This window comes from Chrysochloris asiatica, unplaced genomic scaffold, assembly GCF_000296735.1.
Source record: "Chrysochloris asiatica unplaced genomic scaffold, ChrAsi1.0 scaffold00014, whole genome shotgun sequence".
Classification (NCBI taxonomy): domain Eukaryota; kingdom Metazoa; phylum Chordata; class Mammalia; order Afrosoricida; family Chrysochloridae; genus Chrysochloris; species Chrysochloris asiatica.
The window spans coordinates 5771742-5781793 of record NW_006408532.1 but is presented as its reverse complement, the minus strand read 5'-3'; the positions used below and the strand labels follow the sequence as shown (position 1 = coordinate 5781793).

Genomic DNA, 10052 nt, shown 5'->3' with positions numbered 1-10052 from the left:
TTCCTTCAATACACCTTGGACTTCCTCCTTCAGTATCATTGGCTCTTGATCATATGCTTCCTCTTGAAATGGTTCAACATTAACCACTTCCTTTTGGTACAGTGACTCTGTGTATTCCTTCCATCTTCTCTTGATGCTTTCTGCATCATTCAGTAATTTGCAGAGAATCTTTAAATAACAAAAGTCGAGGCTTGAATTTTTTCTTCAGTTCCCCCAGCCTGAGAAATGCTGAGCGTGTTCTTCCTTTTTGGTTTTCTGATTCCAGATCTTTTGCACATTTTGTTGTAATATTTGGCTTTATCTTCTCAAGCTGATCTTTGAATTTTTCTGTTCAGCTCTTGGACCTCCTCATTTCTGGGAAGAAATGAGGAGTCTATTCACTTTAGCTCTTTTTTTTTTTAAACACTCAGGCATATATAATAATTTAAACCACCAAAGGGCACATTCTGCAAGTCTGCCTCCTGGCTGCCAGCTCTCTTTCCCTGAATCTAGAGTCCTCCGTTCTCCCTCTCTCCATGTCCCCATCTCTGCCCCCAACGCTGGTGTCACCGCTTCTTTGGATGAGGTCCCGCATTCTGCTTGTGCTCTTCTCCCTTGATGGTCCTAGGGTCCTTTGTTTCTGGACTGTAAGATTAACTACTTCCTTGTTTTTGTTACAAAACTTTTACCTGTACAACTGTGACAGTTGCAATCAGTCATGATAACAATTACTCACTATTGAATCATAAGAATATTATCCCCATCTCTTTTTACCAGACTCATCTAGACAAGATGAAAACTATTCAGTGGGGACTCTATCTTCCCACATACACTCTTAAACTCCCTCTTGAAACCTTGTAAGCTAGACACTTCATGCCTTTATCCACCCCCCCACCCCCACGTCTCATTTTAGGTAGCCAGTGTCTAAGTTGCCCGTCCCTATCTACCCTGTGTACAGAGGGGATAGCATTGATACTTGATGTGAAGATTTCTTCCCTCTCTGTTGGTATTTTGAGCTAATATCTCCATGAATATTGAATATCATATTGTAGCAATTTACCCTCATTTCCTCTATAAAAAATTGCTTTCTTTTTTATCTTCTTCTAATTGAGTTCTGATTACCAAGCCATTGAGGTTAGGTCAAAGGGGTGCTCTTCTTTTTAACTGCATCATTTCTTCTAATTGCTTTAGCTACTCTATGGTCAAGAGCAAATTTTAGAGCCTCTTCTGACATCCATTTTGGTCTTTTCTTTCTTTCCTGTCTTTTGAATGCCACTTTATTTTCTTGACGTATGATATTCTTGATGTAGCTCACAACTCTTCTGGTCTTCAGTCATTAGTGTCTAATGCATCAAATGTGTTTTTGAGATGGTTTCTAAATTCAGGTGGAATATATTCAAGGTCCTATTTCTGACTGTCATGAACATGTTTTTTATTTTCATTTTACAAATCATTGTTGTCTTTTTATTACTTAAAAACATGTAACAGAAGTCAATTAAATTCATCCTTACTGAATTTCCCAAGGTATTCAATTTCATAAAGTATTATCTATTCATCCCCAACCCCATTCTTTCTCTCTCCATCCCCATCAACCCTCGTTGAAACATTAGGCAGACTAAGAAGAAAGATCTTTTTTTTTTTTTTTTTTTGATGTACACCAAAACATTCAAGAATATGCGATCATTCAAACACCCAAAGGGCGTACCCTGCGAGCCTGCCCCAGCTACCAGCACACAGCCCCTCTCCCTCCATGAGTCTGGAGTCACCAGCCACTCCATTTCTCCACGTCATCATCTCTTCCTTTGCAGTTTCTCTGAATATGGTCCCACACTCCGCTCCCGCTCTTCTCCCTTTATGGTCCCAGGGTCCTCCATACCTGGACTGCAAGATCAACTGCTCCCCTCTTTTTTTTGCTGTAAAACACCTACCTTTACAGTTCCAACATCTCATGAACATAATTTTCTTCTGCTTTAGTCTGAATTTGCAATGAGCAATTGATGGTCTGTTCCATAGTTGGCTCCTGGCCTTGTTCTGGCTGATGATGTCAAGCTTTTCCATCGTCTCTTCCCACATATGTAGTCAATATGATTCCTGTGTATTCCATTTGGTGAGGACCACGTGTATGCTGCTGTTGTTGCGGAGTGTCATCAAGTAGGTTGTGTCTCATAGTGACCCTATATAGTGTTTCTGAGGAGTGGCTGGTGGGCTTGAACCATCAACCTTTTGGTTAGCAGTCCAATGCTTATCCTACAGCACCATACCAGGAGTCCACATATACAGTCACTGTTTATGTTATTGAAAAAAGGTAGCTGCAATGAACAAGTCTTTGGGTCTTGCAAAATTCTATCATGTGATCTCCACCATCTTTTTATCACTGAGGCTATGTTTTCCAACTACTGAACCTTCTTTGTTTCCAATTTGACAGTGAAATTACCAGTAGTTTTCAATTACTGCAATCTTTATTACATTTTATATAAATTTCAGATTGAAGAAGTTGGTAGAATTCTTCAACTTTTTTCACCATTGGCAATATAGTGGTTAGTGCGTACATTTGAACAGTAGTTGAATTGACTGGTCTTCCTTGTAAGCTATCGTATTACCGACAGCATTGTACTTAAAGACAGATCTTGAATTGTTCACTTTGAAGATGCATTTGATGGCATTCCTCTTGAATTTGTCATTTTCAGCATAGTAAACCATTTAGACTGTCCAATTCTAAATGGCTAAGAGTTATCCATTTCAGCTCATTAATGCCTAAGTTTGATTTTTATGCATTCCATTGCATTTTTGTTGACTTTCAATTTTTCTAGATTCATACTTTGTATGCTCCTTGTTCTGATTATGAATGGATATCTGTAGCTGTTTCTTCTCAATTTGATTTGTGCACCATCAGCAAATGAAGGTCCCAGAAGCTTTGCTCCATCCATCATCAAGGTCAACTCTATTTTGAGGAATCAGTTCTTTCCTAGTCAAATTTTGAGTGCCTTCCAACCTGAGGGGCTCATCTAATGTAGTGGTTACAAATTGGGCTGCGAACCATAAGGTCAGCAGTTCGAAACTACCAGCTGTTCCGTGGGAGAAAGATGAGGCTTTCTGCTCCCATAAAAACATACAGCCTCAAAAACCCTGTACAGGCTCGCCATGAGTTGGAACCGACTCCATGGCACATAACAACAATAACAACTAGTAAGGTTTACAGTGGCTACCTTTTAGAAGTGGTCCTCCTCTCCTTTCTCTTAATTTGTCTTAGTCTAGAAGCTCCATTGAAATCTGTCTCTCAACAACACACAGAGCTACCACAGTACAACAAATAGACAAGTGGTGGGTATACGCCCTTAGTGTCCAGCATTTCTCATGTGCCACCCTAGGTCTATTTCCATCTAGAATGTGAGCTCTGTGAGGACAAGTCACAACCACTGTCCAAGCAGAGAGACAAAACTGTGCCCTGATGCTCCCTTACCATCCTTATCCCCCTTCCACATCTCTGTTCCTTTGCCTGAGTATCTCCTCTGTGCCTTCTCCTCATCAATGCCAATGATGTCTGCAGGATGTTTACTTTGTAGGGTCCAATGCCAGTCTTCTTGCTTGTTTTAGTCTATAAATCATCACTGAGTTGAAGATGTGGATAGAGTTACATTATCTGCTCCTAGAAGAGGTAATGGGAGTGCTGGTGTGGTGCTGCAGGTTAATATGCTAGACTGCAAGGTCGGTTTGAACAACAGGTTGGTGGTTCAAGCCCACCAGCCAGCCACTCCTCGGAAACCCTATATAGATTCGCTGTGAGTCAAAACCTACTCAACAACAACAACAACAGAAGAAGAACTAATGGAGATCACATTCTGATGAAAAAGGCTGAGCAGGATCACACAGGAGAGGTTCTGGGACTGTGGCCTCTGGTCCACTAACTCCAGAGTCCTTAGTTCAGTTCACTGACAGCACCCTTGACCCAGTGCCAAACACTTCACCCGTAACCTTACAGAATCCTGGCTGCAGTCTTTGGAGGCAGACTACTAATATTCACTCACTTACAGAGATGCATGAAAGGAAGGTAATGTGACTTCATTAAGGGCACTCAGGCGGAACACAAATATTGCCTCCCATGTCACCACCCTGCCCACTGCACCCCCCACCCCCAGCCTGCAGTATTTCCACTGTCCTAAGCCATGGCATCCAGAAAGCTTTTAAGCAGCACAGACACTGCCTAGCTTCTGTGCTGACACGTTGGGCTCCCTCTCTGGGGTTTACAGATAAGAGTGAGTCTGATGGGGAGAGGCTGTCTGGGCTGGGCTGCCTGCCCACCTGGAACTGTTGGGGTCAATGCACAGGTGAGGGAGTGATGCAGGAGAGAATCCGACTCACAACTGCCTGCACAGCTGGAGCGGATCTAAACCCGTTACCGTTACCGGAGTCAAAGGGGAAACTCTCAGTCTCCACGGAGTGCACCAGGAGTTGCTGGGGCTTTTGGGAGCAGGCGGGCCAGGGAGCAGAGCTGGCCAGGCTGTCCTTGCCAAGGAAGGAGGGGGCCTAAGAGGCCGCCAAAGCCAGACTAGGGCGGGAGGGGCTGGGCCAGCTGGGGCCGGAGCTAGTGTGACATCACCGGGCGGGCGGCCCGCCTCTGTCTGGGGCTGGGGGGAGGCCTGGAGCCTTTCTGGGGCCTGGGGGATCCTCTTGCACTGGTGGGTGGAGAGAAGTGCCTGCAGCCAACCAGGGTCAGGCTGTGCTCACAGTTTCCTCCGGCAGCATGTAAAGGCTCCACAAAGGAGTTAGGAGTTCAAATGAGGCTGCTTCAGACGGAGTGAGAATGGAGTCCCAGCCCTGAGCGGCACTGCCTGAGCCTCCAGACCTGCAGAGTAAGGCTCCTGCTGAGAGAGAAGGCAGGCTCTGCGAGACCCCAGCAGGACCCCCGGCCAGCTCCCACCTCATCCCTGCCATAGCTTTGCTGTGGAGGCAAAGTGAGCAGAGACCAGCAAGGCAGGGTTACTGGGCGGCCGGTTTGGCCTGCAACTCGAGGACCCCTCCTAGAGGCCATGGAAAGGCTGCCCCACTGACGGCTAAGGTGAAGCATGTGAGGAGCTGCTCTTGAAGCCAAGTGGGACTGAAGAGGTAAGGGGCCAGCTCTGTGGGCACAGAGGAGCAAGGGGTGAGGGGCAACACCTAGCCCCACGGCTCAGGGTTCAAGAGTCCTGACCCCTCCAGCTGGGGGCGTGTGTGTATCTGAAGTCCAGAGGGTGTCGCTCCTGTTCTCACCTGGAGTCAAGTAAGACATATGTTGGGGGCAGAACCTGTGGTCACCTGGGCAGGGGGTGGCCTTTAGGGATTACGTGCTGAGATTTCAAGTGTTGCATCAGGAAGCTCCTTTCTTTCTTCAGACAAAGAGCTTTTGCGGTAGAGGCAGAGGGACTCCGGGGCACAGCCTGGCAGCAGGGGTGTGTGTGCTGGTGAGTGAGTAGTGTGTAGGTTGAAGGAGTCACAGATGACAGAGCAGCTGGGGGACTTGGGAAGTCCGTTTATATACTTTGCCTTTCTATGGACCCTGGCTAGAGACTTCACCAAGGCAAAAGGTAAAAGGCAAAAGCCAAAACTGATGCTGCCCTTGTTGGGAAAGCTCCCTGGAGCCAAGCAGCCTCTGCTCACCTCCCTCCAGCTGGTAAGAGAGGAGCAGAGGCATCCAGCCCTGGAAGGGACATGTCACAGCTTTCTGCCTCTGTAACATGGGGCAAGTGCTGGCCCTACTTCCTCTCCATGTCTGAGGATTCCTGATCCCTCCTAGGCCTGGACAGTTACTGCAGCCAGGAGATGGGAGAGGATGTGGCTCCCCTGGCACCTCAGCAGGGGGGACAGTGAGAGCTCCACCTATCAAGTCCCTTGAAAGCGCTCAGCATTAGATAAACTTCCAAACAGAAATTCTTCACTGATCCCGCCCTTCTCCTTCTATGATATGTGTGTCATGGGTCAGCTATTGCCTCGGCTGTGGGACTATGAGAGCTCCCAGAGCCCAGTTTGGCTACTCAAAAAAGGATCTCCTTTCACTAGGGCTCTAAGGAAAGTTGAGAATGCCACTTTCAAAGATGGCCAAATGTACCCCACATGGTATTTTTTCCAAAGCAAGGCAAAATAGGGTAGTGCTAGTGAGCTGGGTTCAAATCTTGGTTCTCTTAATTACTAGCAAGTGACTAGTATAACATTTAGCCTCTAAGCCTCAGTTCCCTGTGAAATGGGATAATAATAGTGTCCACATCATAGTAACAGCTAAGATGTATATTACATTTAATCTTGGCAGCACACTGATCTTCTAAAACTCTCACAACCACCCTATGATGAAGGTACTATTATCCTCTATTTTAAAGGTAAGGAAACTGAGGCAAAGTGGTTCAGTGACATGCCCAGTGCTGGGATTTGAACTGGAGGTGTGGCTTCAGAGTGCCCACCCTGCTGCTTCCTAGGAGGAGTACCTATGATGAGGCCTTGGCACAGTGCCTGGTGTATAGCAAACCCTCAGAAAATGTGATACTATTAACCGTAAGAAGCAGAATACAGAGAGGGAAGACCAGAGACCCAATTTTCTTCCTTATCCTGGATGCATCCTTGCTAGAGTTTTCAGAGTATCTTTATAAGGCAGAGCGGATGCTGTGGCACTACCACCACCTACACTGGGGGTCCTTCCAGGAAACTGAGGTGGGTGCTTTATGTCTGGGTTTGGGGCTGAGACTACCTGCCATATGTCTGAATGATCCTCAAAGTCCACACTGAGGAAAAGTGAGAAAAGGGCCAGGTGCATCTGATGGCAGCCTTCCAGGAAGAGTGTCCTTCCAGCCCCACAGGCACCACTTGTCTGTCTTTTGGTTTCCCATCAGGACCTCAGTGGATGAAAAAAGTGAGCTATTTCAGGGCTGCAAAAGGACCAACAGCCAGGCCTGTACTGGGGTTACAGAAGTAGAGGCAAAGACCTTTCCCCATGTCCTAACCCTATCACCAAGTCTGGCCACCACTCTGGCCACAGCCAACTCTGGTGCATCTTAGCTCAGGAGAGTAGCTTCTGTCCTGTGGCCCCTCGGAGCTCTTGGAAGCATACTGAAAAATGTGAAATATTTGCTTATCTAGTACAATGTGTCTGGGGCTACTGAAGCCACAGGTTTCCCTGCACCAGTTGGAAAGATGGTGGCTCTTTGTGCTCTTTAGAAAGTCAGGCTAAGCCGTGGCATGGACTTCATGGGCCTGGCTCATAAAAATGATGATGATTTTTACTCACTAAAAGTACCAGGAGCTCTGGTAGCGTAGTGGTTACGAATTGGGCTGCTAACCTCAAGGTCAGCAGTTTGAAACTACCAGCTGTTCTGTGGGAAAAGATGAGGCTTTCTGCTCCTGTAAAGATCTGCAGCCTTGGAAACCCTGTGCAGGGTTCACTATGAGTTAGAACCAACTCCATGGTACTTAACAACAACAACAAAACTGTCATGATAGAACAGACAAAAATGTGTGAAACACATGGTCCAGAAGGGGACTACACACAATCACTGCAAGTTCATGGGCAGAACTACTAAGCCAATTCACCATTCATTCTTCTATCCCACAGTGATTTACCCAATGGACTTTGTAGGGCACATGCATTACGTCGCAGTTCATCCTCACCACAACACTAAGAGGTTCTAGAAGGTTCAGAGAGGTTAAGTAACTAGCTCAGTTATTGATTATATGAGACTCAACCAAGGTCTGTCTGGTTCCAAAGCCCATGGCTTTCCCCACTTCACTCTACTGCCCTATTCAAGGTACCTTGACTTCTCTTATCCTGACCCCCAGCACATCCAGCTGTTGAGCCTGTTTTGATTGCTGTCCTACAGAATGCCTAGCATCAGTCTCATAGGAACTTACCCGATACTGATGTGTCATTTGCTCTTTACAAAAGCCTACCTCTGAGCAGGGCTTCAAACCAGTTCTTCCTGGTTTAGTCATGGCCAACGAAGAACACCAAAATGGACCCAAATTTGTAAAATGTGGGTGTACTAGAATGGAAAAAACTACAAGTTGACTCCCTGCTAGAAACTTAATCTTCCTCTTAGAAAACAAGGGTAACGTGCACATTGCATAGCAACTAAATCTCTTCATAGCCACAGTTGGAAACAACAGTGCCCAATTAAAAAATGGCAGCCGACCTCGACTCAGAATGTGTGGTGCTCCACAGCCCTGGCCATAATCCAATCCCCTGTGTCAGACTCCTGAAAGGGCTCACTATACCTCTTCCAAGTCTCTCATTCTGGGTTTTCAACCTATAATTTTTCTGTTTCGGTTACTGTTCTAATATACCTACCTCCAATTGCACTGTGCTGGCCATGACTGAACTAGTTCGAAGCCCTCTAAGACAGAACAGGCATTATTACTACCCCTCTTCTAGATGAGTGGTGGTAATGCCAGTGAGAGCTGCAACAGGGATTCCAATCCAGGCTGTCTGACTTCAAAACCTGTGTCCATAGCTACCCTGCAATCTGCCTTCCACAGCAAAAAAGCATCAGGGAAACATCTCTTATACACCTTCTACACCCCAACTTGGAGACACCTAGGCTTTCAAAATTCAGGTCTCACAGACTATACTAGGCTACACTTGAACAACTCCAAGGAGAAAATGTCAGGGAGATGGCAACTGGTAGCTACATTAGAACAAACATAACAAAGAGAAGATCCACCTAAGGCAGGTACATTCAGCATCTGGCCACTCACTGAATTATATCCCATTTATTCTGAAATGGTCTCAATTGATAGCAGTCAGATGAGGGGGAGGGGGGGAGTGAAAACGTATTGAGTGCCTACCATGTGTTGGATATACAGTCAAGAGCAAACTCAGCCCTGGATCTTCCTTCCTAAAGTCTATAGCCCAGCAGGACGAGGTAGACAGTAGCTCTAGTAATTACACAAATGCACCACTGTGGAAAGGTTATAAAGAAGCATGTGCCATTCAAGAAGTTGACTAGTGCTGTCCTCATTTTACAGAGGTAGAAACTGAGGCACAGAAGTATATTTCATAAGGCCTCTCTGATAGTGGGCAAAAGAGCAAGGATTCAAACTTGAACCCATCTGACAAAGCCTATGCTCATTCTATTGCAGCTCATTGCTGTTGTAGACAAACACACTGTGGAAATCTCAAGAATGAATCAAGTCATTGAATGTGTTTCTTTCCCATGAATGTACAGAAAACACCCCAAATAGAGCGGTGATTCAGTTACAGGCAGTGCAGTTTGTGGTGACAGATAGGTCACATCAAAAATCTCATTCTAATATGACAAATCGTGTATTCTCTTGCTTATAATGTGCATCAAATGTAAGCCATCTGACTGATTTAATAGCAGCTGGGGTGGGATTAAGTGGTACAGTGTCCTGTTACATGTGCATATCAATTGTAAGACACATTCTGATCACAGCCATGTGAAAATGTTGCATGGGCGAACCATGCCTCTTACAATCAAGCTAATTAAGTTAAGTCTTCTCTCTGGTGAAATCAGCCAATCTTGGAGCCAGCAGCCCTTGAACCGAAAGACCACTGTGAGGAAGCCTAGAGTAATTTATTTCCAAGAGATGCCTTAGAACCCGCCTAGCTCCAAGCACACCCCAAGGTCTACCTGAGGGGGCCAATCTAACCTGCAGGAGTGAAAGACTGTGGGCCTCTCTTAGTCACTGCTGTGATGGAAGCATCTACACTATGGGAGTTGGAGATGGGAGTAGGAACGTCGCTCTGAATGGATGACTTTGGACAGCATTGGGTTCATGAGATGAACCTAGGCAGAACTGTGGGGGAAGGTGCATGAGGCAAGAGAAACAATATGTGCAAAGGTAGAAGGCATGAAAACACAGGGTTTGTTTTTAAGCATGACACTGACATGATATGAGTTCTAGTAAGACAGCCCTGGAGCTACAAGCAGTGTGGACTCCAAAGGCAAGGAGACCAGTTAGGATTACGTGGGGAAGAAACCTGGTTCCAGGCCCAGCTCCACTATCATACAGCTCTGTGGCTTGGCCAGTGACTTCATCTCATGCCTCTGTTTCCTCATCTGTAAAATGGAGATAATCATAGGCCCTGCCTCCCA

The 10052-nt window shown here is 46.0% G+C and overlaps 2 protein-coding genes across 3 annotated transcripts in view; one reads left to right on the top strand and one right to left on the bottom strand.

Moving 5' to 3' along the window:
* RALGPS1 (Ral GEF with PH domain and SH3 binding motif 1) overlaps nt 1–10052 on the bottom strand; it is a 522711-nt gene that overhangs the window by 158678 nt on the left and 353981 nt on the right. The window lies entirely within an intron of this gene.
* The window catches only part of ANGPTL2 (angiopoietin-like 2), a 42975-nt gene continuing 37525 nt past the window's right edge, over nt 4603–10052 (top strand). Inside the window, exon 1 of the mRNA XM_006834780.1 lies at nt 4603–5082. The gene's annotated coding sequence lies outside the window, so the exon portion shown is untranslated. The remainder of the gene's footprint in view (nt 5083–10052) is intronic.